The 26,461-nt window shown below is 44.1% G+C and overlaps 1 long non-coding RNA gene across 1 annotated transcript; it reads right to left on the reverse strand.

Annotated features, from left to right (window-relative positions):
- Positions 1 to 8,576: 8,576 nt before the first annotated feature.
- On the reverse strand, positions 8,577 to 11,892 carry LOC110343238. Its single transcript, XR_002385449.1, has 3 exons — positions 11,782 to 11,892; positions 9,365 to 9,559; positions 8,577 to 8,688 (listed from the first exon to the last, which is right to left on the reverse strand). It is a non-coding gene; the product is annotated as an uncharacterized LOC110343238 (long non-coding RNA).
- Between the last annotated feature and the right edge of the window lie 14,569 nt (positions 11,893 to 26,461).

Raw genomic sequence — 26,461 nt, forward strand, 5'->3', positions numbered from 1 at the left:
TTAGAAGATATGATTATGAACCCTTAGAAAGCTTAATCAAGAATTAGTTGGACATAGCGACTTTCTGAGCATGACAAAAAAAAAGGCACAATACCTAGTGGAAAGTTGGTAAGTGGTCTTTTGAGTGGATAAGAGATAGTCTACAGAGTGGGATCAAGTGTTTCAAATCATAGCTGTCCCGTTGCTCTGCGATTGGAGGGAGGACTGTCAAAACTCGGTAGCAACGATTCCCAAACCCCGATTATAGTACAGGGAATGTGAGACATTTCCCTGAACAGGATGCATGAGTGTAAGCAGTGTCAAGACAATCATCTCTGGATGGGGTGTAGGGAGAATGCCCATGAAATCCTGTAACCCATCTGAGTAGTGAGATGAATACCCAACACCATATTCAGTAGGATGCTCAGAAATGTGAGGACCAATGTTGTTGACCGAGGTGATAAAACTTGACTCTGGAAAAGATTTTGGCAAACATTTGGCAGTAAAAATGCAGATGCCACACAAACTAAGTCTGTGATTCTTGGCCTTCATCATAGATGGTTCAAGAAGATCTGAACTCAGCTGCATGTGTCTGGGAATTCTCTCATTGGCCTGTATGGTGCAATAGTAAAGAACTCTTAACAAGATACAAACAATAATAAGGGACTCTTAATATGACACGGGCAAGAGATTTAAAAAGAATATTGAGTAGACATGCTAAGATTTATTTGAATTAATTTTAATGACACGAAAGAATGTTCATGATATACAATTAAATGACACCATAAAACAAAATTTTGCAGGTGTGTGTTTGGTAATTAAGCAAAACTTCAACAATTTATAATCCAGAGTGCTAAAATAATGAGTTAACTCTTTTAGAACACAAATGCATATATCACTTCAGAATGATTCAAGGGCTGTAAAGTTTTTGCTTGATTTTTGAAGCAAGGTCTCACTTTGCATAAAAGTATTCCAATGTGGAGGGCTAAAAAGAATTTAATTCCTTGTCTTAAACACAAATTTTATAGTATTTGATAGCAAAGTATACTATTTGATAGTATTTAATATTCCTTACACCTCATCCTCCCAAGTGCTGAGATTAACAGGTTTGAGCCTCTGTGGTCACCTGGAGTTACAAACTTTGAAAAGTAAACTCTCCATAAGAAAGTACGTCTTTCAGAAAGTGAAAATATCTCTTGCAAAAAAAAAAAAAAAAAGAAAGAAAGAAAAGAAAATCTAGAAAATTAAAACAACTAGGGATTTCTGTACAATATAATGATGCATAGAAATTAGCCACACACTGGACGGTGGTGGAATCCCAGTATTCAGGTGAGGCAGGCAGATCTCTGTGAGTTTGAGGCTAGCCTGATGCACAAGAGCAAGTTCCAGGACAGCCAGGGCTATGGAAAGGAACCCCTGTCTCAAAAAACAAAAACCGACCAAACAGAAAGGTAGAGAAGTCATCCACGTTTGCAGTCTCAGCACTGGCTTTTAGAGGCTGAGGCAGGAGGAAGGAATTATCAAGTTCAAGGCCAGTGTTGGCTACAGAACAAAACGGTGTCTTTTTTTTTCTTTTTAATTTTTCTTTTCCAAGACAGGGTCTCTCTGTGTAACAGCCCTGGCTGTTCTTGAATTTGCTTTGTAGACCAGGCTGGCCTCAAACTCCCAGAAATTGGTGTGCCTCTGCTTCCCAAGTGCTGTTGTGTAAAGACTTGAGCCCGGAGGCTAGGTTACAAAGCTGTTTGCAATAAACAAGATCTGGGGATGTATCTGAGAGCAGCAGCCCTGCAGAGCCGAGAACAGGTGGGATGAATGGCAGTTAACATATAAAAAGCGGCCACAGTGGAAAGCTGGGACACCCTTAGCTTACCGGGGCTTGATTCATCCAAGGGAACCATCTTCCTGCCGCTTGAGCTAGCGCTAGGTGGGGGCACTTTGTGAGTAACCCAGGGAAGGTCACGCAGCCTCCCCTCCTTCTCTTTGTTGAAACGTGGCCACGAGCCACGTTTAGCACACCTCCAAGCTCACCTGTGTTTTATTTTATCCTTTAGTAAATGATCTCCTTTTCTGTAAATGTACGTGTGCCTCTGCACAATCAGAAACACAGAGGATCTGGAACTCCGGTGGCTGCCCCCTACCCCGCCCCCTCTGCCCCAGACTCCAAGCCTGGTCCTGTAACTGCAGAGCCCTTGGCTCGCTTGCCTGAAGCCCTGGTTTTACACCCCACCACCTCCAAGCCAATTAACGAATACAGTGCAAAGCAAAATGTTTCTACACCCCGACGAAGCCTCTCTACTGCTGATGGAGCAATCCCAATCAGACCCAATCAAAGCAAATTAGAAAAAAGCCCACGTTTAATGGATATAATGCGCCCAAGTGACCTTCCAGCCATCCAGAGAGGAGACGGGAAAGGGAGACCAGAAAACCAAGAGTCTAGTTTCTGGGAGGCAGTTTAAATACCTTGTGTGAGTGGTCTTGAGCATCTCTGGGGGGGGGGGGTCATCATCTGGAGGGCTTTCTGAGATGCAGCAGGATTTGGAGAGAGATAGGGGAGGGGGCTTAGGTGGAACTTCCGCCAAAACTTCCGCCAAAACTTCCACCATAGCATCCCAGATCTTTGGGTCGATGGATGCCAGGGACTGAAGTGAAGTTTCCACCACAGCACAAAGCAAATACGGCTGCTTGTCACTTTTCCTGCAACCTGTGAAGTCTTTGGAATTTGAAGTAATCACCAATGATTAGTAACTGAAGGGACCAGGCCCCTGCGTTAGCAGTCAGGACAGGCTGCAGAAGAGACCTCTAGGCCTCGGACTCAGCACGTTTCTGACCTTTCTTGGGCTTGCACTAGGCACTAGGAGATCAGATACCCTTCTCGAGGCAAGGACCCAATCAAAAGTTAGCTGGCGGGACTCTGGATGTTCTTTCCGGCTCCGAGAGGGCTTTACACGGTAAAAGTGGCACAACAGTGACCGTGCAGAGCATAGCAACCGCGCTGGGAGGGCCTATGGACCATAGCAACCAGCTCACCATCCATCTGTGACCCACCACCACCACCTCAGTGGTTCCCCTGGGTCCTTCTCCAGCCATCTGCCTCGACGAATGGACGGAGGGCCCGAGCTAACGGGGTTATCTCATTATGCAACAATAAAAGACTCTGCTTTTGCATCGGAACGGGTCTCGTGGTGATTTGGGGGATTCAGAATTTGGGCATGACAGTAACCTTCTCAAAAGACCTCAGTCACAGATACAGCCCTGAATCAATGGCCTAATTTCCCATTTTCTCCAGAGGATCTTTTAGTTTCTTAATCTTCTCAGTGATTAGAGACCTTTTTTAAAAATTAATTATTTATTTATTTTTGCTTTTTCATGTGTGGGTTTTTTTTCCTATTTATTCATTTATGTCTTGGCTAAGAAAAACATTTTGGGGGTAAATGACTAGGAAAATGAATTTCCCTCTCCCAACAAGTACGAACACAACAGCAAGTAGCTTCTTGGTTAGGGGTGGGTCTTTGTGCCCCCTTAGATTTTTTTTCTGGTTTAAATTTGTGCAGGTCTGTGAGTTCATATGTGCATCAGCACTGTTGCATCTGGAAACCATTGTTTCCTTAAGGTTTCAAGCTCCTCTGGCTCTTCCTGTCCCCCTGATAGATCCCTGAGCCTTATAGAGAGGGCTGTAATAGGTATACCCATCACACTCTACTCCAGGGCCCTAAAACAAAATTGAAGACTCCAACATGAGTACCTATAACTTCAGCTGCTTGATACTTGACAAAGATACCAAAAAGCATATTCTGGAGACAATAAAGCATCTTCAACAAACGATGCTGGGAAAACTGGATGCAGAAGAATGCAATTAGACCTGTATGAATGAAATGAAATTAGACCTGCATCTATCACTTTCCACAAAACTAACTTCAGATGGATCAAAGACCTAAACATGAAACCCAACACACTGGAACTGCTAGGAGAAAACATAGGCAGTACTGTGCGTGATACAGCTGTAAGAAGTTAATTCCTGAAAAATGACTGTTTATGCAAGAACAGAGGTCAACAACTGAGAAGCTAGACCTAATGGAGCTAAAAGGCTTCCGCACAGCTGAAGAACTAACCAAGTGGGTAAAGAGGCAGCCTACAGACTGTGACAAAATCTTTGCCTGATGCACATCTGACAGAGGGTTACTATCCAGAATATATAAAGAACTCATAAAAGAATAAGCCAAAACAACAAATGGCTCATTTCAAAAAATGGGGTCGGGACTTGGACGGAAGTTCTCTAGAGATGAAAAAAGTGGCTAAGCTATATCTCAAAAAGTTTTCATCAACACTATCAATTAGGAAAATGAAAATCAAGGCAACTTTGAGATCCTATCTTACGCTAGTCAGAATAATGGCAAAGGTCAACGGAATGGTGAACAACAGATGGTAGAGGACTCGCCGGGGATAGGAAACCCTCTTTCACTGTTGCAGACTGGTACAGCCAATATGGAAATCAGTATGGAAAAATTCTCCAAAAGCTAAAAGTGAATCTTTCACATGACCCAGCTGCACCACCCCTTGGTATTTGCCCAAAGAACTCGGTATCCTACTCCAGAGACGTTTACTCAGTCCTGTTCACTGCTGCTCTGGTCACAATCCCTATGAGATGAAAACAACCTAAATGTTCTACAAGCAACGAATTCATAGTGAGAATTTGGTACTATCCAAAAGAAAGGCACAATGGAATAACAGACTTTTCAGGTAAATGGATGTAACTTGAAATAGCACATTGAGTGAAGCAGTCTAGACACGGAATGACAAATGTTGCATGGTCTCGCTCACTGGAGACTCCTGGCTTCAAATCTTCAGATATGAACACATACCCTGTAGTAACTACAGAAGTCAGGGAAGTAAAACGCAATCATTGCCTGGATAGGGTGGGGAGAGCGATAGAGAAAGAAATAGCAGGAGATCACCAAAATGGGAAAGGGGCAGCTCTTTAGGGAAGCCAAGGCAGATAAATACAGAAGATGTTAAAAGATGGGTAACAGGGAATTAAAGGGATACAAGTGATCTCACAGGGAACAAGAAAATAAGGGGCTCTTTAGGGAGTGAAAAGAAAGGCAAATACAGAAGAAAGAGGGAATAGATGAAGCAACAATATTCATGGCCGAAAAAGCTACTAGGAAATCATACTATCAATTATTTACTTCAAAAAATAAGCAAACAAACCAACCCCCTCTAATACATGTACATCTATGCATAAATATACATCTGTAGTTTTAATGAACTTTTCACACCTGGGCTGATGATACTCCTTCCATGAGTCAAAGGTCATCCAACCAAAGCCCTACACCAGATCTTAGAAGCCCTCTTTTTAAGTTTCTGGTCAGGGCTGTCCAAAAGACTCCCCAAACATACAACATATTGTAGCTGCCCTTGGTTACATAGGAGAGATGAAAGGTAAGTCCCTATTCCTAAAGACACCGTGTACTTCAGAAACAGGATTTAGAGCCACCTGGGTCAAGCCTTCCCTGAAAACTAGTATTCATGGTACCAGAAGGCAACATCCATGCTTCCAGAGAAAGTAGGCAACCTACAGTCTTGTCAAGCTCTGATACCTATGAACCTGGATGTCACAACAATCCTATGAGTGCAGAAATGGCATGCACACACACCTTGGCAGTAACCAACAATTCCGTAATTGGATGTAAGAACCTACTCAGTAAAAGTAATGCCATGCGTGGCCCTGGAAACCTAGCTAAATGCTCAGTGCTAGTAAACTCATAGTTTCTAGAGGAGAATCTACAGCCTCTAATTTACTAAAACAGCATAGCCCTCACCCCTTCATCAAGAAACTTCTCTTTACAGCACGTGGGGGAACCACTACAGGAAACCGCAACCAATCAAGATGCAAAATATGAGCCCGAGTCATAATGGATAAATCCACGAAACACCGGCACATCTAAGGGTCAGAGAACATTGCAGAAGAGAGGGCAAACACACATGAAGAGTCAGACGATCAGAGAATTTTCTGTGAGACTGTGCCTCCTCGTAACATGAGGAGCTGCACCTGTAGGGACTTATGAACGTGACTGCCCAAATGTGAGCTGAACAATGACAACACCAATGGCATGTCAGGCTGAGCGGGGAAAGCCCTGAGAGGCATCAACTCCACACAGACTACAGGCCACTGAGTAATGCCTAGAGCAAAAGATGTCGTCCTCCCCAAGGAAATGCACACCGATTGGTTGACCAGTGCCTAACAGTCAGTCCTGAAAACATACATGAAAGTAATGTACGGGCTGAGTAGGTTATATATAGGAATGTATATGTATACACACATTATATATATATATATATATGTATATATGTGTGTGTGTGTACATATATATAACACTTAATGAAAAAAGAGGGCATGAATTTAAAAGAAAGAGGGGGGGAAAGGTCTATGGAAGATTTTGGAGGGACTAGAGTAAAGGATGAAATATTGTAATTATGTTATAATCTCAAAAAAGAGAATGTGTGTGTGTGCGTGCAATTTTTCAACTATAAATAATAAAGATATATGATTTACAAGACAATAGTTGCAAATTAAACCAGTCTTATACAAATATTTTCCTTCGTTTGTAGTTACTGTATTTCATATAGATTCAGTAAACAGTCTATGCATACGTGGCATTAAAGCAGAAGGTGACAGAGGATAGTCATAGGAGGGAAGGGGGAGAGTGGGGAGGGGGGGGGAAGGTAGACAATATACCTGATGTGTAAGGTATTTTTGCACACAAATAATATCAGTAAGGGTAATTCTGACTCACCCAAGCAGAGACTGACCCTTTGGCACAGTCTTTGGGATTAGATGTGCCACTCACTGTTTTGTCTATGACCATGACTATCGTATGTGCAGAAGTATGGCGCCCCTTATTTCTGTTCCTCTTATTGGTGTGCTTGGAGCTTCCAGACTTACAGTCTCTGAAGGAGAAGCATTGGGTTGCTTTGGTGGGAATACGGAGCTGCTACTGCTGCTGACTACTGGCAGCCCTCTGGACGCATCCCGCCTCTCCCTTGCCAGCATCCTTGGATCCTCTCCCTACACATCTCTGTCCATTCTGCATCAGACTATGCCATGCTCACACAAAGTCATTCTCAGTCCCCTCTGTGATAGTTTCAGCTTTTGAGTCACAGGCGATTCCATTATTCCATTTCTTTGTTTCCTCTGATTGTTTTGTCTTACGCAATTTTTTTTCATACTCTGGAGCTATGACAAGAAGACAAGACTCTTTTTTTTTTCTGGTTTTTTGAGACAGGGTTTCTCTGTATTGTTTTGGGCTGTCCTGGAACTCGATCTGTAGACCAGGCTGGCCTCAAACTCACAGAGATCCGCCTGCCTCTGTCTCCCAAGTCCTGGGGTTAAAGGCATGCGCCATCAATGCCCTGCTATGCAATTTTTTTTATTGACAGCTAGATAATTCATAGGACAACTGCACAGAGGTAAATAGCTCTTATTCTAGGAAGGGTTTTAGCCTCGTTTTTTTTTGTTTTTTGTTTTTTGTTTTTGTTTTTGTTTTTGTTTTTTTTTTTTGCTGGGGCTTTGACTCTTAACTTGGGTCATCTAATTAGGCACTAAGCTGCCTGGGGCGTGAGTTGTTTTTGTAGTTTATGTCCATGGATGAAACTGAGAGATGCTACGATTTGAATGTTTCTTCAAAACCCCATGTCCAAATTCCTTTCCGGCAGGGATGACACAGGGAGGTGAGACTAAGATGTGTTCATCTGGGAGAGCTGTCCCATTGTGACTGAACGATTGCTTCTACCCTGTGGTGAGTCTCATGGGGGCAGGCTGTTTCTCCTTCTTGCTCCCTGTTCCCCCTTTGCCTTGGCCATGCAATACCCTTGTGCCTAGTAAATTATGCCGCATATGGCCCTCACTACATGTTGATCTTGGGTTATCAGCCTTCAAAGTTTTGAGGAATCCATTTTTCATTGTTATAAATTACCTAGCCTGTGGCAGCCTGTTATAGTAACAGAAAATGGACCAAGCCAATCTCCAAATTCATCCAGGATATGTAACAGAGGTTTGGGGCTAGGCAGATAAACTGCCCCAACCCCCTACCTCCTCCTGAGTCCTTCGTCAAAAGCACCTTCTGTGCTGGGCCACAACGAGGGCCTGTCTTTTTCCAAGTTGCTTATTAGAGATGCATATTTTCCTGATTTGGAGAAGGGGTTGTCAGTCGTTCTGTTGAAAGACAATGGTCTATTCACGTGCATTCTTACTACACTGCAAGTGGCTTCTTTAACTTCTTCCCCAGTTGCTGGTACATAACTATTCTAAGCCTTTAGTGCATGTGCATTTGGAGACACTCCATTCTCTGTTTCCTGCGTCCTTGTCTGTGGCTCAGTCCTTACCACGGTTCCTCTCTCTAAAATTCATTGACAGTTTCTTCCTCCGACACCCGGTTACATATTCTGGAAAGTGATCTGCAATGCTCCGTGTGTGTGTGTGTGTGTGTGTGTGTGTGTGTGTGTGTGTGTGTGTGTGTGTGTGTATGCCTTGGCTGTTGCTTTTCACGCAATCTGATGCACCACCCTGATGTCTCCAAATGTTTCTTCTCTTATTTCCCGAGCTTGGCGGCCTTGTGAATGACCAGTTTCAGCAAACGTGCGTTTACACTTTAAACAAGCATCTATCTGGCATCCGTGTCTGTTCGTTTTCCTCCGAATCATGTTCTGCCTCTATAAAGCAAAAAAAGGTGGAGCATCAGAGTACCTAGTGTCCACTCGCAGATCATTCCTACCCTGGTCCTCTTTGCTTCCTGTGATCCAAGAATTCCTCTCTGAGCCGGTCACTGGACTTCCTCGGCGTGATCTGAGCAAAAGGAGCCAACCCAAGCTTCCGTCATTTAGGGCTCTGTCTCTTTCAGCAAGGAGTTAACAACTCGCAGGAGATCGGAGGAGCAGAGTAGGGCTCCACATTGGTTGATTGGCAGTTTGCTTCATCAACGACCCGGCCCCCAAGCCATTTGGGAAAATTCTCCGTGGAGCCACAAGATGGCGCCATGAGATGGAGCCATTACCTTAAGGGAAGGACCAGGCCATTTTGGATCTCAGATGGTGCTGGAATGAGACGGAGCCGAGAGGGAGGAAGACTGGCTAGATCGTGCAATTTCACTTTATTCTCTGTGTGAGGGAGAACAATTGGGAGAGATTGGGAGTGGAGAGGTGTGAAAATAACTAGTTAAGAGACTAGTTAGGGAGGTAATGCAGAAACCTAGACCAGGTAAGAAATGTCTATTCTCATCCGCTCAGTGTGCAAGCTAAATACAACCAGAGGAAAGAGAAGCTTTACACCCTTCATCCACTCTTGAGAAAGCACGGCTATTTCCGCATGTCTGCAGGAGTTTCCTCCTACCTTCTTCTTATGTTGTTGCAATTAGTGTCGAACAGCAGAGAAAGGCGTAAACACACATATTTATGGAAGCACCGCTCTTAGTGCCTCCACCGGACATTTCCGTACACGGCAAATTGAAAGCAGGTCTTTTGTTTTAACGAGTGACCCGTTTAATATGTAGTATATCACTCCGTGCAAAGGCTCATCACACTTTTCCTAGATGGGAACACAGAGTAAGTTCTGCAAGGATTACGAAACTGTCACCCAGAGCCTCCTCCTCCACTGGAACACAACAACATAAAAGTCATGAAAATTGATATGATTTAATAGTCTCCCTGTACAAAAAGACATACGATCTCTTCTTTCTCTTCGTTCCTTTCTTATACCACCCAACAAAAAATTTTTTGTGGTTTTATTCGTCAATGTCCTTGAACTTTCAGAATGCCTACATTTACGCCACAGTATGAAGATTATTCTCTTGTTTTTTGATTCAAGACAGATGCTTGCTCTGTAGCTCAAGCTGCCTTGACCTCACAGCAATCCTCCTGCCCCAGCCTCCGCAGTTCAGAGATTGGAGGTGTAGGTCATAGATGCATTACCTTGACAGAACCGTGCTTCCCTTAGAACATGCACTAATGAAGTGTCTAGAGACGCTTATACTCGTAAGCTGATTCATGGAAATCCCAGTGTTCATTGCAGCTTATTCTTTGGGGGCTTTCTATAAATATGACTACGGCATTTAAAACATGCAACTGCAGTACGTAAAAACACATTCTCACTGGAAAGGAGTGTACCGCTTTTCATTCTTCCCTTTCTTGCCTGACCATTTTGGAGATAACATTAACTTCAATACCAAAGCAGGTAGCTGCATCTTTAATAGGGACACATAAAAAGGGAACCTGAATATGCTTCTATATTAAATGCAAATTTTCCATTAATTATGAGTAGTACAAACAATACACATGGAAGAAGATTGTTTCCAATACTGATTCTTTTTTGTTGTTGTTGTTTTTGTTTTTTGTTTTTTCAAGACAGGGTCTCTCTGCATTGTTTTGGAGCCTGTCCTGGAACTAGCTCTGTAGACCAGGCTGGCCTCAAACTCACAAAGATCTGCCTGCCTCTGCCTCCCGAGTGCTGGGATTAAAGACGTGCTCCACCAACACCTGGCTCCATACTGATTCTTAAAAACAATAAATACAAATTTCAGCCATATGGTACCCATGCAAGAATGACTCTGGCACAAAGATTCACTGATTGCCAACACGGATCTCCTTTGACCAATATAAACATTACCATTTGATCATCACATGATGTATATATTCTAAAACATCACACTGTACCCCATAAGTATGTAGCGTTATATGTCCATTGAAAATAAAGCAACACTTTCCAAATGGCAATTTCAATGTTAAAACAAAAACTGTGAAAATAAACAAGGAATTACTGGGGATGTGGGAGGAGAAAATAAGAGAGGAGGAAGATGATCAGAAATTAATCAAATGTATGAAAATGTAATGTAATTCATTACTTCAGTCAATGAATATGTGTCAGTAAAGAGGAAAAAGTGTCCACATCAAACACAAACTAACTCAGCAGTAACGTTAAAGCCACAAACACGGATACCTCTGACACAGTTAGCCACAGAAGCTGATATCTATAGTAGATGGATATTTGAAAAAGAAAAACCATCTAACTGACTGTAAAAAATTATTTGAAATTTACTTTCATAAAGCAGTGTGAGTTAAAAAATACAAGCAAAGTGAGCATTTACAAAAATTGGGAGAAGAGATTAATATGTAATAATACTCATAGGACCTCAATACATTCTCCATGGCCATCAACAGCAGCAGATAGATTGGAAAGGACTACAGAAAATTAAATATGGAGATTAGAAAAAAAATGATTTAGAACAAGACGTGGAATGCAGGACACACTCACTGCAGAGCCATACTGGAGATCCGGTGACTTGACGTTACTCTTTCAGACCGAATTCATCTCAGTCAGTTTCTAAGAAAGACACCAGGTACATTTCCCCCCAACATGCAATTCATTTCAAAATCATTGGCAAAGGACACACCAAAATTTCAATCTGATGAGAAATTAACCCTATGTATCAAAGAAGAAATTTCAGAAAATGTACATATATAACTTTGGGCATGCTGCTGAAATTATTAGAAAATGTATAGCCACAAATTTATATTGGAGAAAAGGTGACTAAAAAAAGATGGACTCAATCTAATCTGCGTGGAGTCAGACCAAAGGTATTTTTCAAAGGAGCCAAGAACAAGAAATAAATACAACAGCAAATACTGGGTAAATATAACCAAAACATAAAAGTAAAAGCAACAGAGGCAAAAAGTTGGCTCTTTGAGAGACAAAAGCGAGGCCATTTCTGGCAAGATTCTGACAAGGAAGGCTAAGACAAAATAAACACGCACAGCAATCTTCTGCATGAAGGGCCAACTCTACTGCGGGGCTTGCAGAGCCTCCGTGTGGGAACTCTGCCCTAGTAGTCCACCAACATCGAGATGGAATCAACTTTTTGAAAACAAAAGCAACCGTCGGGAAAGCAGCAGACACGAAACCCTAAGTTTTCCTACCCACTAACCCCACTTAAAAAGCAGCAGTGAGCCAAGCCTAGTAGCTGTCTGAAAATACACCACCAACAACCCCCCCCCCCGACGGGAAAACCTGGGAAGGCTGTAGGTTACAGGAAGTGTAATTTAATCAATGAGGACAGGATCCTGCAAAGACCTAGGAAGCATTTCCTTTCCAAGGGCTACTACAGGTCCACCCCAGGGATGAAGATTCCCCCAGGCTTGAGGAAGCACTGGGGTGCAGGGCTGCAAGCCCTGGAACAGAGTTGGACACCAGCATTAGTCCCCGGGGGCGGGGGGGGAGGGCAGAAGGACAAGCTCTTCGGTCATGTGCATCTGAACTTCAGCTCTATGACAAAAAGGGGGCCTGGGGAAGATTTGCGTGAACTGAACTGCAGCATCCAAGAAAGCACGTACCCACCTGGAGAAACCCAGCAAGGAAGAAAAAAGCCTTGCAGCCCAGCGTTGGTGGCGCACGCCTTTAATCGCAGCCCTGGGGAGGCAGAGGTAAGCAGATCTCTGTGAGTTCGAGGCCAGCCTGGTCTACCGAGCGAGTTCCAGAGAGAAAGAAGCATAGGAAAAGATAACTACAAACTGTTGCGCCCAAGTTGCAAAGTCCCCAGAGACCACCAGAACGACAGACCCACTAAACCGCAAAAGCAAGGTTTAATTATTGCTCATCCACCCCGTCTAGAAAGCTGACACAGCAGCCCCCAGAGGGAGTGAAGTTCCCTGTCTACTGTTAGGTTTTATAGACAAAAGTTACAGGATTACATCAGTAGGTACAGGTTGGTTTCTGATGGGTTGACATTTGGGAACACTCAGGAGAATTTCTCAAAGTCATATTTTGGCATGAAATACCATTATTCTAGCTGGTCAGTGCTGAGAGGGAACGTTCTCTGGTTTCTATGGCATTGTCTTGTTACTTGCAGGTGGCCTGTTGCACGTAGATACCGATAGTTTTTCAGAAATATATCCTGGAGACTACAGGGGAGGTTTTGGTCTCCCTTGGAGTTTCTTTTGTGGCCAAACAGTTCCCAGGAACCCAGCATCTAGGAAGCTGGGCGGGGTGGTGGTCTGGAGTTTGTGTTCAGTTTTGGCCCTAGGCTCCGGGAGGCCAGACGATCTGGAGTTTCCTTGTGTCAGAGACCTACGCGTCTTTTCTGTAGCCTGTCACAGCTGCTAAAGCAGGGGGCTGAGTGAGGGTCTGGTCCCTTTATTTCTAAATTATTAGACGTGAACTACTTGTAGGGGATGCACTCCTCGAATGTCCAATGAAGACCAAGGAAACATTCACACAGCTCACGAATTCCATTCCTGTTGTGGAAAACAAAAAGCACTGCAGACCCCAAACCAGTCGACCTCGAAGGCTAGATGCTGTGTGACTCCATCCCTGCGACACCGTCAAAAGGCAGATTTTTGGAGACCCCCCACACCGAGAGGAGCAGCCACCAAGGAATGGGGGGTGGGGGAGGGGAATGACTGAGCCACAGGAAACTTTCAGACCAGTGAGACTGCTTTGCATATGGTTTCAGCAGATGCACAGGTTGTTCTGGGCCAGCTGACCTGTTGTCGCGCCTGAAGAGGGGAATGAGGACTGAGAAAGAAAGAGACGAAAGACAGAAGATAGAGCGGGAGGCCTCTCAGTGACTACTGTAGCAGCCTTGAATTTATTTCTCATAGCCCAAAGCAAAAAGGGGAGGGCAAAAGTCTTCCTTTCCGTGGTTCAAGGAACAAGCAAGTATAACCACCTCCTTAATTCTCAAAACGTCTAGCAACCGTACGGTTGGCCAGACATTCCTGTTAACTTGACCTTGAGGAGCCAGAACAAGCTTGAACTCTATGACCTTAAGTCAAGATGGAATGGAGTCACTCTGGGGCTCCCACAGTAGCTGACATTTAACAGTCATCAGAACACCTAACTCATATCAGCTGCTAGCAACAGGGAAGCTATTACTGTGAGAACCAGGGCAGGTGATTTGCCTGCGCGTTTTTCCTCGCGGCTCTTAAAAACACATCATTACTTTTAAAGATTGGAGGAGTTGGAATTGTGGTACCAGGGCATGCACACAGTGTAATAAAAAGTAGCAAATGGGAAAATGAAGAGCGTTTGGTATAAAAGGTTACCTTCCTCCAGGAATAAAGTAGTTATTTGTAACAGCGCACCAATTAAAGTAAAACTGTTCGGCACAGAAAGTTCCAGTTCCCCATGTGAATAGAAACTGACTCTGCACACATTAACACATCGTGCTCAGGAAAAACCAGAATAAAAACCAAAACAGGAGTTGAGACATAGACTGTGGCCTGGAGACACAGCCCAGTGCTCCTCTTCCAGAGGAGCAACGTTCTGCTCCCAGAATTCACCCACATGGCTCACAGCCACCTGTATCTCCAGCTCCAGGGGATCTGATATCCCCTTCCGGCCTCACAGGCACCCCATACACACATGTGGCACATATACACCGACACATGAATAAAAATCTTTTTTTTTAACTTTTTAAATTTAATTAGAAACATACGTGCTTAACATGTCAATGCCAGCTCCCTCTCCCACCCCTCCTCCCTTGTTCCTCCACCAGACCCACTTCCAGCACCCCACCCAATCCCCACTCATTCCCCAGGGAGGGTGAAGCCCTCCCTGGGGATCTCCAGAGTCTGTCACTTCATCCAGGGCAGGACCTAGGCCCTCCCCGATGTGTCCAGGCTGAGAGAGCATCCCTCCATGTGGAATGGGCTCCCAAAGATCATTCATACACCATGGTAAACACTGATCTACTACCCAAGGTCACAGTGATTTCTGTGGCCTCCTAACTGACACTACGTTCATGGAGTCTGGATCAGTCCCCTGTCCACAAGACCTAGCAACTCCACTCTTAGGCATATACCCAAAGGACATCCATTCACACAACAAGGATGTCTGTTCCACTATGTTCATTGCAGCATTATATATAGTAGCTAGATCCTGGAAGCAACCTAGATGCCCCACAACTGAAGAGTGGATAGAGAAAATAAAAATTTTTTAAAAGATATTTTATTTAATTTTAGAAGTAACAGGAATAGAAATATGTTAACCTCAAAACTCTACAGCTAGAGAATACACACACACACACACACACACACACACACATATATCAAAATCAAAGAAATAACATATCATACAAGAAAGCTATAAAGGAATTACACAAACAAATAAAATAAAGTAGTATCTTTCTAGTGTGGCCTGTACGCTGTCCATTTAAAGTGTATGGTATTAAAGGTCAGATCGAAAATTGTGCTATTAAATATAACTTAGGAACCAACCACATGAAACAGGAGCAAAGTAAATGCCAGAACAAAGCTTAATTATTAAATTAGCCTTAGAAGCATTAATTAGCACTAGTGAAATAAGTTAATGACTTGCGATATAAAACGTGACCCTTGGTTTTCATTGGCATTGTCATTAAACTGAAGTGAATTTTTCATTCACGTGTTTTCTTTAGTCTTTGAGTCTTTTACCACTTTATTCTTCTGTGGGCCTGCCACCAGCTTCCAAATAAACCCCACATGGAGTCTTACTCTTTCTTACAAACATTCAGCCTTAGCTTGGCTTGATTTTTGCCAGATTTTTCTTTTCTTTCTTTCTCTTTCTTTTCTTTTCTCTTTTTCTTTTTTTCTTTTTTCTTTTTTTCTTTTTTTTTTTTTTTTTTTTTTGGTTTTTCGAGACAGGGTTTTCTCTGTATTGTTTTGGAGGCTGTCCTGGAACTCACTCGGTAGACCAGGCTGGCCTCGAACTCACAGGCCTGCCTCTGCCTCCCGAGTGCTGGGATTAAAGGTGAAGGTGTGCGCCACCAAACACCGGGCTTGCCAGCTTTTCATAACTTAGATTATTTTATCTATCTTTTGCCTCTTGGCTTTTATCTTCTCTTACTTCTGTTATCTTACTTACTTTCACTCTTAGTCCGTGGCTGACCCCTGAAGTCCTCTCTCTTCCTTCCTCTCTCTCTTGTTCCTTGGTCGTCTCCCTCCAAGATTTCTCCTCCTATCTATTCTCTCTCTTCCTGCCAGCCCTGCCTATCTTTCTTTCTCCTGCCTCAATACTGGCCATACAGTCTTTTTGTTTTTCTTTAATTAGACCGTCAGGTGTTTTAGACAGGCCAAGAACCACAGCTTCACAGAGTTACACAAATGCAACATAAAAGAATGCGGCAACACGTCCTTGAGCCATTAAAGCAAATGTTCCACAGCTTCAGCAAACATAACACACCTTAAAACAATGCTCCACAACAATTCACAAGAAAACAAATGCCTTCGAACCACGTGCCAAAGGGCTAAGGATGGAGCCTTATCTAGAGAAACCTGGGTAAAAAGGATCGGGGTGTGGAATATCCAGGGGAGGTAAGTAGCACGGAGAAGTGATAAACGGCCCCACGGGATACGCACCGCGTGAGAGCTGCCACCACTGTCGCACCCCACTGCTCTGGTGCTGCCGCTGCTGAGTGCTAAATTTCCCTGAAAAATGGCCTGTCCGGATGTTCCAGTGTGCACACTGACCTGCGAATTAGTTCTGACACGCGCACTGAATGGCATTCCTGGGAAATAGGGCACGGCCTGAGGCGCTCTCATCCTCTCTGTCCACAAAGCTCCCACCCCCAAGTTGTGGTCTAGTTGGCTCATTCATGAAAATGGGAGACAGTCCCTATCTCCAGGGGGCGGGGTTTGTGGATGAACGCTGTCCAGTCCTGATACCTGTTTGGTGGCATTCCCAGGCAGCTGGTACTTGCTCGCATAGCGGAGTCGGTTGGTCCAGCTCTCCCTTGAATCCAACCACGCTTATCTTCCCCAGGCCACATAGAGGGTGAGCCCGTGCAGTCACTGCTTACTCCAGGTCTGCCCCCAAGCTGCAACAGCCCCACACACCTAGCTGCTGGCCAGAGTCAGCGCGCTGATTCCAGGCCTGTGTCCACTCTCTCATGGTTTTGTTTTGTTTGTTTGTTTGTTTGTTTTTGGCAGTGCAGTCGGAGTATAGCCTACTGTGGTCCGGGCAATGCTCTACGGGACTGGGTGTCAGCGCTGAGTCCCCTCAGGGATCACCACACCTTTGGTTTGTCTTCCGTGTGTTTACGCCAGTCTGAGACATCATGATTGCGTGTCTCTTTAAAAGCTGATAGACTTGACAGACCTGGTGGCACATACCCCTATTCTTGGTGCTCAGAGAGGCAGAGGCAGGCAAACCTCTGTGTGTTTGAGGCCAGCCTGGTCTATACGGCAAGTTCCAGGCCAGACAGGGATACATAGAGAGACCCTGTCTCAAAGACCAAAACTAGCTGGACTCCAGCCTTTGTTGACTGTAGGTTTGGAAAGGCTGCTGCTGTCCTAAAATGTCAGGAGACAGGCAGCACGCTGACCCCACTTGTATTATGATCGTTTTCATTTCTATTATGCTTGGAGGTTTCCCAACCACTCATACACATGTTTCCATGGGTCCACAGCAAATGCTTTCCGTACACTCCCGATGCTGACACAAAGAACTCAGTTAACTGCCAGTCCACACTGGTCTGTCTCCCATCAGAACCCACTTTTGTCCCTTATACTGGATTTAAATAAAAAGTAAATCATAAACCAGAAGGTTGTCCTGACAGTTACCAATTAATTCTCCATCATTCATGACATGAGGCATGGCATCCGAGTACAGATGACTTTTACTTTTAAAATGTCATCCCTGAATGGAAAATCCAGAGAGCACTGTTTTCTAGCTACAAATGAAAGCTACACCCTAAGGGGTTTGATGATTTGAACAACATATGCAGCTACTAGATTGAAATTGCTAAATCTAAGAGATGATTTGTACTAGCTGAGTACCTTTTGTCTTTCTTTTCTCTTTTTTCTTTTTTTCTTTTTTTTTTTCAGAGCATATAGTTAATGAAATGGGACTCTTGTAGATCTCCATCAAGGGACAAGGCTTTTTGGTTCACTTAAAAAGCACAAGCTTTGGGAGTTGGTGGGGTGCGAATTGTTTGTGGCAACAGTACACATAACCCTTTCCATCTCTGTCTAGGTGTGTTGATTATCTAGATGATTTTGCTTTAACATGCAAATAAAAGGATCTTCAGATATGGAGGTGGGGACATGGTTTAGCAGGTAAATCATGGGCATTTGCAAGTATGCTGACCTGTGTTCAGATCTTCGGAAGCCAAATCAAGCCAGATGTGAAAGCATACCCAGTGTTCCTTCAGCAATAGGCAAAGAAAGCGTAATCCCAGAGCCTGCAGCCTAGTCAGCCATGCATGTACCTTGTCTCAAGTAAAGTGTAAGTGTAAGTAAAGCACCCAAGTTCATTGTTTGAATTGCACACGCGCGCGTGTACACACACACACACACACACACACAGAGACAGAGAGAGACAGAAAGACTGAAACAGAGAGGGAGACAGAGACAGAGGAGGGGGCAGTCAATGGGGCAGTTATAGCTACCATCAAGTGGGTCACATAGCGACACTATCATTTTCTCTTCACTTCACCCATCACTAACCACAGAGGTCACGATGACTCACGAGGCCCAAGTCACTAGCCCACCAAGAGAAGCTGCAGTGTCAGCACCTGGCCTTCTAAACCAAAACCTAAACTCATGTCAATCTCCATTGCTGATTCAATCCAGCTTCTGCAAGAACATGCACTCCCTGCCCAGGGGTTTGGGTTCCCAAGGTATTATCACAGGCACAGTGAGACAACTTCCTATGGAATTGGAAATTCAAGGATTTTATTTTTTTTTAACTGGAGTTAGGAGAAATCATGGCTTCTTTGTGAAGGGCGGGTCTTTGGTGTTAATTTCTTCTCAGCACTTAAGTAACTTAATTTAGGTTTCAATTAGCATGGCATTATTTCAAAAGATTGCAGTAATTCAAGATTCTGAAGCCTGGAAAACATCCCTTCTGAACAGACTGGCAAGCACACAGAGGTAGCATTGCTGTGGGCGGTTCCTCTCCTCTGCAAACTCCAGCCCGTCTGAAAAGTGGAGATTTTTAACAGCACTTAGCAATTACGGCTATAGAGCCTGAGAATGAAAATGGAGGATTTCGGCGAGAGACCACGCTCTAGGAAATTTCCCGTCCTGTGGTGTCTATCCCATCCCGATTAGATCAGAGCAAGCCTCACATCCTAACACACCGCTGCCCCAGTGATCATGTGTCAGATCTCTCTTTGATCAAGAAAACTGTATTTTTCAAATGTCACAGACAAGGACAGAGAGACGTCTCAGTGGCTAAGAACTCTCTGGGCAATCAGGAGGACCCGAGTTCAAATCCCTTGTTCCCAGGTAAATGCAATTCCAGCTTCAGAAGGCACAGACGAGGGATTCCCCAGGGTGACGTGGCTAGTTAGGCATGTGGAATTAAGAGACCCTACCTCAGTGTGTAAGAGGGAAGAGTGTTATAACATGGTGCTCGTGGCACCCGGCAGGATTCCATGGCGAGCTAGGGACAAACACACCAGAAAGATAGAAACTTAAGTGAGAAATTTTATTGGGGAAAGGGAAGGGAGTTGGGGAGAGAAGAGAAACAGAAAACACACACATGCAGAGAGAGACAGAGAGAGAGAGAGAGAGAGAGAGAGAGAGAGAGAGAGAGAGAGAGAGAAGTACTGTCTTCTGCAGAAGAACAGCACGAAAGAATGGTAGTGGGTGGAGTTTGGATGGAGTTTTCCTCTTAAAGAAACTTTTGTACCTTCATGCAGACTACTTAGCTATTGCTGAATTCCTGACAGGTTCCCATCTGGTCCCGCCTGTTTTGGCCCCCAAAATAACACATGGAGACTCTATTAGTTACAATGTTGTCAGCCAATGTCCAAGGCTTCTCATTGGCTAGTTCTGTCTTAAGTATTAACCCATGACTACTAATATATATTTCCATAAGGACTTATCTTTTTGAGGATGGCATCCTGACGAGTCCTCTCTTCCCCGGGATCGCATGGTGACTCTCTACTCTTGACTACATTTCCCAGACTCCTGCTTCTCTCCTAGTCCCGCCTTTCTTCTTTCCTTATTGGTCAACAGTGTTTTATTCATTAACCAATAGGAAAGACATATACACTTAAAGACGCCTGGAAACGGAAAGGAAAGCAATGCCATAGATAGGTCATAGGTAGGTTATGAGTATCTGTAACAAAACAGCTCACACATCTTATTCCAATTTGCCTCCTTAAAAACACACACACACACAAATCATCCCAAATTTTCTGAAGTTCTCTTCCTCTTGAAACTTCCATGGCTGGCTGAAGCAATTTGATACAAGTCTGATGTCGTTTAATCCTGAAACAAACTGCTTTCTTCCTTATGGGCAGCATTTGCTCTCTTTTCAAATCCCAAGGACAATTATTTTACACCAGAGAAACTGTGGGTGTATGAAATATGCCTTTTTTTAACCTTGAGTGGACCGGGAATGTAAATATACCTCATCTTGCATCAGAGGGCCCAGGAATGTCCTTGCTCAGGTTTGGTCCAGGATAAGGTAGAGCAGAAAAGGAGGCTAATTCAATTCTTCAGCCTAGAGTGGTTGCGTTTCTCACAGAGACGCTACATTCTGCTTGGTGTGACTAGTGGTCCTCCGCAGGGGTTCTCATGAGTCCTTCATAAAATGTGGGTGCCCCGTAGGAGGGATGCCAGTGTATCCTAAGTCGCCCACTCCATAGTTGCTGAGACCACTTGTCATTAACTAGATACTGCAGGGGAGAGCAGCCTGGCCTTCCTTCTTGTTGTTATTCTTACTATTCCCAGTCTTCTCCCCCTCCTCATTGTTGTCCTCATCCTCTCTTCCTCCTGGCTCCCTCATCCTCTCTCCCCCTTCATATTTTTTACTTTTCTTTTACTCCTCCCTCTTCCTTTTCTTTCCCTCCCCCCGAGACAGTCTCAAGACCTGGCTGGCTGATTTTGTGTGTCGACTTGACACAAGCTGGAGCCATCAGAGGAAGGAGCCTCAGCCGAGGAAATGCCTCCATGAGAGATCCAGCTGTCAGGCGTTTTCTCATACAGTGATCAAGGGCCCAGCCCATGGTGGGTGTTGCCTTCCCTGAGCTGCTGGTCCTGGGATCTATAAGAAAGCAGGCTGAGCAAGCCAGGCTGTAGGAGGAAGCCAGTAAGCAGCATCCCTCCATGGCCTCTGCATCAGCTCCTGTCTCTAGGGTCCTGCTCCGTTTGAGCTCCTGTCCTGACCTCCTTCAATAATGAATGGCCATGTGGAAGTGCAGGCTGAACAAACCCTTCCCTCTCCAACTTGCTTTAGGGCGACGGTGTCTCACCACAGCAATAGAAACCCTAACTAAGACATGATATAACCAAAGCTGGTTTCACCTTACAATCCTGCTGCCTCCGTCTCCAAAGTACGGGGATTGTATGATCCATGACCCCAGATCGGTCTTTTCAATGCTGCCCTCCCCTCCTTAGCTTACTTGCTGGAACCTTGCACGTAGTATGTTATGTAAAGAGAGAGCCTACCCTCTGAATCCTTCTCTGGTTTCTTTTCTTCTCATGTGACTTCTTGTTCTATTTTCCCCCATGCTTTTATCATGACATCTTCCGACTCCTTGTAAGAAGCCAAAAGGACTCTCACCATAGGCCACTCACATAAGTCAACATGATCTTAGACTCATAGCACCCCAGACAATGAGATAAATAAGCACCTTTTCTCTATGAAGTACCTAGCCCTGTGTATTTTGTTATAGCAACAGAAAATGGACTTAGACATCCACTTAGCTAGAGTAAACTATGATGAATGTATGTGTTCATGCTGTATGTGTTTAAGTTTCCAGACACCCAAAATTCCTTCATACACATACCCTTTCCTTATTGCCTGATTTTCTCTAGAGGGATACTAATTCCTATTTTAAAAATCAGGCTTACATGGCCACCAAGGAACACAATATGCAGGTCTGGAGACAGAAAACAGTGTGAAACACTGCATCCTGCAAACAAAACAGAAACAACAAAGGCCTTCTGTTTCCTTTATGACAGGCAAAACATGTTTATGTCTTAAGGGGGTGTGTATGCTTCCAGAACACTTTGCTTGCATTAAACAGACACAAGTTAGTTCAGAAGCACAACTGCCCTTTAAAACGCCGTCTGAGGGGATGGAGGGTTAGCTTAACAGTTAAGAGCACATTCCATCCCCAGCATTCCATCCCCAGCATCCACATGGTAGGTTGCCACTGTCTGTGACTCTCGGCCCAGGGGATCTGATGCCCTCTTTGGTCTCCAGGAGCAGGTGCACTTAGGTGGGTGCAGAAACATACATTCAGGAAAAACACTCACGGAGATAAGATAGATAAACGTTTTAAAAAAGAAAAGCCTGCAAATGTCAACGAATTGTTACATTGTTACCAACATGAGAGTTTGGCTGTGTTCACTGAACAGAGTTACCGTGAGGTGTTTTTTTTTTTCTTCCACGATGTGCCAAGTTTTAAGTATAGAAAATTCCTTGATTGTTGCCAGATTATCATCCAGGACTGGCATCTAAGTGGATGAGCACTCTTAGACCTTGTATCTGAGTTGTACCTCATTCCAGCTTAATAGAGGAAGTGGCCAACAGGCCGGCGCTGATGTCACCCTCCAGTTACATGGGAGTCCTAGTGGTCCTGCTCTCTGAGTTGCTTGGTCTTAAGACCACACAGACCCAGGCCAATGGGAGATACGCTGATGTGGAAACAACTGTGGAGATTGGCTTGAAAATGAAAGATCTTTCACAAACAAAATCCTAACCATACGCATGCTAAATAAAACCTTCTCCTCTGTCTGGATTAGGAGTTTTGAACCAGAGCAAACCGTGAAATTTGTGATATCAAGAGTACCTTGATCCCTTCACCCCCTCCCCCCCAAAAAAGGATGTGTCTTGCATTTGGCATGGGAGTGGATATCTATGACTCTGACATTCAGTTCCAGAGGTAAGAGGATGGAGGGTTGTGCATTCCCAGTCAGCCTGGACTGTGCTGTGATTCTGAGACGAGACCCAGATACATGGGAAGCCCCAAGTCTCTCATCTTGCACACAGAGTGAGTCGTTTCTTGATGAGGAGTGTGATTATTAGATTTTCTGACGGGTAACCCTGAGTGGAAGAAGGAGAGCACAGAGGTTAGAGCTATGAAGTTGTCTGTAGTGGAACTGGGTGGTGAGTTACGACGCCCTGTTTCGTGCTGTTTTCAAGATCCCCCTGCTCATTCTCACGTAAACACCACTGTGTGTGCAGATGCCTTTCTCCTGTTCGTCCAGGAAACATAAGCACACACAGAAAGGTGTGCAAAGCAAAACTGTTTCCTATGATAATTTATCATAAAACCAGCATCTGTCAAAAGAGCGAGAGTTTATGGATGTTCTTGTAGGCCTGGCGATGCCTGTTAGTAATTTCTCAGAAACAATTTGACCTTATTTTTATATTTTATTTGTTTCTGTCCTTAGCTGTACTGTCTCTTCATTTGTTTCTCAACTATTGCTTTTTTTGAAAACAAGGCAAGCAAAGGTAGAATTTACAAACAAAAACAAAACAAGCAAGCAAACAAAAAAAACAAGACTTTTAACGTGAACTCCAAGGAAACTGAATTTACTTGATTTTTTTTTTGGTTTTTCGAGACAGGGTTTCTCTATATTGTCTTGAAGCGTGTCCTGGAACTTGCTCTGTAGACCAGGCTGGTCTCGAACTCACAGAGATCACCTGCCTCTGCCTCCCAAATGCTGGGATTAAGGGCATGTGCCACCAATGCCTGGCTTATTTGATTTTTTAAAAACTTACTATGGTATTGGTGCTTGTTAGTGAACCCAGGCCTTGCACCTGCCAAATGCTCTCTCTACCGCTGAATTATGTATCCAGCCTTTGGAAAGCGGTTCGGTCTTTTCTTCGTTAACAGGTGTCCAGTTAGTTTTGTTTAAGCTATGTGAAATCTGAAGAGCAAACACAGGTCTGAGCGTGGCAAGCATGATGCCAACAGATTTTGCTTTCTACCCTTCTCCCTCCTGCTAAACCGTTAGATTGTGTTCCTAAAGCTAGCCACCAAGGTCCATCCCCTTATTTGGCCACTGACTCATTCTTGAGACAAAACACCAAGGTTCAACAACCAAAATTCATTGTGTCTAATGTGATGAATCGGGATTCAGCAACTCACCCTAGCACAGATTCATTTTTCTCCTTAAAACCCCAGCCCTGTGAAAAACATCTGCTCTTTCTTTCTTGTTTGCTGCTGCTACAGTCCCCTCCCTGCCCCAGCTTGCCTCTCCTGGGTAACGAATCTCTGTGCTGAGAATTTGGTGTTGGGGTGTGTGTCCTGTGCTGGTTCCAGGGGGTCGGCATTTTTATCTCACATGTGTTAACACTGTACTTTCATTATTATTAAGTTAAGTGTTTTGCTTTGCGATTTCTCTTTCTGACATGTTAATTACATAGAAATATGCTGGTCACTTTCAATAATTAGGGAAATTTCTAGAAATACTTCAGCTATCAATTTCCAATTTAATTTTCGTGTTGTCAGAACTTTGAATCGATGGCTCTGATTCTCTATGAAAAAGACTGATGACGGAAGGACCTGGGAAGACAGATTTTCACTTTGTCTTTCCAGTTCACCAGCCTTCAAACAAAGCACAGCTTCAAGACTCCGATTACTCTTTTCTGTTTACGTGGTAGCACCAAGGCAGGTCTCAGCTCTTACACACTCTAGCCCATGCCCCAGTGGCAATAAAACCCTGGGACAAACCAGGACACTGCAACTCTGATGTGCTGGGTCTGGGTAGCAAGCTGAGTCACTGCCTGAAGGGGAGGGTGTGAAGATTTCACTAGACCCAAGCTAAATGATAAATGGCTACTACTGAGCCACACCTCCACACTGACTTTATTTGGGTAGGTTTCGTTAGGCCACCGAGGCTGGTCTCAGACTCTCACTTCTCCCGTCTCGCACTTCCAGATGAGTGCCGTGATTACAGAATTTGGCCGCTGCACCCATCTCTTCTGTTGCTTTTTAATACCACTTTCTTTCCACGCTGTCATATTTATCTGAGATTTTTAAAAAAAGACTTAGGTAGGCGTGGTGCCCACACCTTCAGGGCCAGCACTCAGGAGGCTGAGTCAAACCATAGTGAGGATGTGTTGATGATTTGCAAATGTAAAAGAACACCCTTGAGAACTCCAAATGTGGTTGTTACATATTTTAAACATGTGTGCTGTTGTAGGATCACAAGAGATGAAAGTGTACACACCGTAAGAATGTAAAACAAAACCCATAATTCATGTAAACACCACAAGATAGAGGCGTGGGCTATTCCAATGACCAAGGTCCTTGGTTTTCCCCACATCTACTTAGAGTCACATAATTCTTGTCCATATGTCTGTCTTTGCTTTGTATTATCATTATTGCATTGTATATATTGAAGCGTCCTTACATTCCTGAACCTTTTGCAAGCAATTTCTCCATGGCGTATGGTCTCCCTAATGTTTCATTGAACTTGCTTTGCAAGAACAGGGTTGAACATGTGCGTGTCTATGGAGTGTTCAGATGGCATGGGACTTCATGAGCGCTTTCCCACTCACGTTGGGATTTTGGCCTTGTCCAGACCTTGCATATGCAACCCTAGGGGCTGAGAGCTCATCTAGGCAATGGATCTGTCATAACCAGCATGTGCTACTTCATGGCTGATGTACACCCGTACCGGCTCTCACAATATTTCCAGTTCCCTCCTCTTTAATGACCCCTGAACTTTGGAGGGAGAGGGTATGATGTATTGTAGATGTCTCATTTAGAAACGAGTGCTCCCCGACTATCTTTTATTCTCTGCATGTTGACTAGTCGTGGCTTTCTGTATGAGCTACTCCTACTGCGAAGAGAAGGTTCTCTGACGGGGCTCAAGAGATGGCAATAATCTGTCTGTAAAGATGGAACCTACACGGCTCTATGGGCTGAAGGGATGACTCAGTGGGTAGGAGACCTTGCTGCTTCTGCTGCGGAGGACCTGGGTTCTGTTCCCAACACCCACACGGTGGCTCCCAACCGCCTGTCGTTCTGGTTCTGGATCTCCAGTTCCGTGGGGTCTGGCACCCTGTTCTGGCCTCCACAGGCACCAGGCACACATGGTGGTACATACCTTTACATGCAGACAAAACACTCACTCATAACATTTTCAAGTTCTAAGAAAAACAAAACAGTAAATAGGAGGATTATTGTTTTTATTACTGTGTTCATTATGATGAGTAATAAAGTAATAGTACAAGGTTCTCCATAAGGCCTATGATCTAGCCAGCCACAGGGTTTTTTGGCCCAGTCAGTGCTACCAAGGTGTGTTCCCTCTTGTGGAGGGGGCCTTAAATCCAACTGGAAAGTGCATGGTTTGGTTACTCTGACAACATTCCCTACTGTGCCAGTGGGCAAGTCTTGTCAGGGCAGTATTTATTGCAGTTCACAGGGTTCACAGTTGGACAACACTGTTGATTACCTTTTTCTCCTTTGCTTTTAGATGCATTCCTTATTGTTTAATCATTATTATTATTTATTCCTTAAGTGTTGTTTATCATTTCTGGCAAATG

Source organism: Mesocricetus auratus, unplaced genomic scaffold, assembly GCF_017639785.1.
Source record: "Mesocricetus auratus isolate SY011 unplaced genomic scaffold, BCM_Maur_2.0 Super-Scaffold_100030, whole genome shotgun sequence".
NCBI lineage: Eukaryota > Metazoa > Chordata > Mammalia > Rodentia > Cricetidae > Mesocricetus > Mesocricetus auratus.